The 2,353-nt window shown below is 35.2% G+C and overlaps 1 pseudogene; it reads left to right on the plus strand.

Annotated features, from left to right (window-relative positions):
• Nucleotides 1-284: 284 nt before the first annotated feature.
• On the plus strand, nucleotides 285-721 carry LOC140511118 (vesicle-associated membrane protein 4 pseudogene; annotated as a pseudogene).
• Nucleotides 722-2,353: the final 1,632 nt, after the last annotated feature.

Genomic DNA, 2,353 nt, shown 5'->3' on the forward strand with positions numbered 1-2,353 from the left:
TGACAATGATCAAGTCTGACCTCAGAAATAGGTTGGGAAAATGTATATCCTTTCCTTCATTTTGAAGATGGAGGATGATCAGGACAGAAAAATTCAGAGTTCTCTATGTGATTGATGCTTTGACTGATTTTAACTGCCTTTGTCTATTTGTAAGAAACAACAAGAACAGTGCCTGGGCTGGCCTGACTCCAAGGGGTGACTAGAAGCCTCGTGAAAGATGCCCAGGTAGTATACATCTGCCTCTTAAAGTTGGGGAAAGGAAAGCAACTTTTTGAGTAATAAAGATGCCTCCTAAATTGAAGTGGCACCTAAATGAGGATGATGTCATTAGTTCTGTGAACAATGAAAGGAAAAATATTTTGGAAGAAGATGGAGAAAGAGAAGAGGATTTTTTCCTAAGGGGCCTGTCTGGGCCAAAACTGGGATCTTGGGATGACAAAATTAGACAGGTACAGAATCAGATGGATAAAGTAAATGATGTCATGCATGAGAATATTACAAAAGTTACTGAAAGAGGAGAAAGACTGGATGAGCTGCAAGACAAATCAGAAAGCTTGTCAGATAATGCCACAGCCTTTAGTAGCAGATCTAAACAGCTCTGAGACAAATGTGGCATTTTGGGTGCAAAATGAAGGTCATCATGGTTCTGGTTGCCATTAACAATTTGCTGATGATTATCATTCATATTGTCCTGAAATATCAGACTCGATTCAGTGACTAGTGATCTTCAGTCAAATAGTTCTGGGGCAATTAAGAAATGAAGAGTGCTACATAATTTAATGAAATATGTATATGACTTTCAAAACTGCTTTCTTTCTCAAGACTTAAAAAGAAAACTGTTCAGTTCAAATTGGACCAATGTTAAGTTCATGATTAGCTTCCTCCCCTTCACCAAAGTATGTTCTCGTTAATTCATTTTAAAACAGAAGCATCTACTTTGTCACGTTATAGCAACCTAACTTGAAGCTAGGTCCTTGACAATATATTATTTATATATAGAATTGAACATTGATGATGATATTGACAAATTTAAAACAACTTCATACTGTAAACTAGAGAGGTGAATATTTGTAGAATCAAGTTCAGGGATGGGGGGAGTGTTAAAACATGAAACATTAAGTAAAAAGGGATGACAACCATTTAGTTAACGATTACGAAATGTATAATTTTCTCATGTAAAAAAATTAGGTTTTGGAAGTGGTTTCTATATATTTATGGAGAAACTAATGTTTTCAGTACTGCTTTCAACTGTGCCTAAATACATTCCAGTTAATCTATTTTTCCTGTATGTAAAACAGCAAAAACATTTTCTTAAGAGGATTGATAGGTAGGAGAAAGGGAAGGATACATTAAGGAGTGAATATAATTTAAAAATAACAACATAATTAATGTAAGATTATTTTTAATCTTTTTTTTCTATCCAGTACAATTTCCCTCATTGTATTTTTTTTTTATTTGCAGTCCAATTTTGGATTTTTCCAATCCTTCTATTGCATGTCCTCTAATAATTTCATCATGCTGCCCTTTCTTTTCTGGACATACTCTCACGTATCTATATCTTTTGTAAAATGTGAACTCTAAACTAAAGATATGTAGCATGTGAACAGATGCAGTTCAACTAAGAATGAGTGCAGATTGATTATTACCTCCTTTGTTCTAGACAGACTATTTTAACAGCATAGAAAATTCATTAGAAGGAAGCTCTGGGATCACACAATCACAGATCTGGGGCTTGGAGGGAAATTAGTGGACATGTAATCTATCCTCTTCCTTTCAGGAAGAGGGAAAATTGAAGTCCAGGCATATAAGTGACTTGCCTAAAGTCCAATGGTAGTAAGCAAGCATTAAATAGATACAGGATACGAACCCAGGTCCTTTGACTAAACAGTCAGTACTCTTTTGATTGCACCATAAGCAATAATTAATGAACTTTACTTATTTTACAAATAAGAAACTATGGTGCAAAATGGCTAAATGCAATATTTTCTGACCAAGAGAAATGGAATGACTCCCTGTATGGCAGCCCCATATGGGGTCAGTTGACTGAATGAGAGACTTCTAAGCTTTCAATGATATATACATGTAATGAGACTTATGAGTAGCAAAAATAGAAGGGACCTTCTAAGTGAGCAGAGAGAGAAAGTATGGTTGAACATTCAAATGGCTGACACAGAAGCCTAATGCAGACAAATTCATTACCTGAGAATTATTGATGTCTCGTCTTGAACTCAGAATTAATGGTGTCCCTTGATGATGGAATTAGCTCTTCCTTTATTCCAAGTACAATCTTAGACATTGCTAAGTGTAGACTTCTCAAGTTACTTCTTTTTTCTCTCTGATTGAGCTGAGATTA

Source organism: Notamacropus eugenii, chromosome 6, assembly GCF_028372415.1.
Source record: "Notamacropus eugenii isolate mMacEug1 chromosome 6, mMacEug1.pri_v2, whole genome shotgun sequence".
Classification (NCBI taxonomy): Eukaryota; Metazoa; Chordata; class Mammalia; order Diprotodontia; family Macropodidae; genus Notamacropus; species Notamacropus eugenii.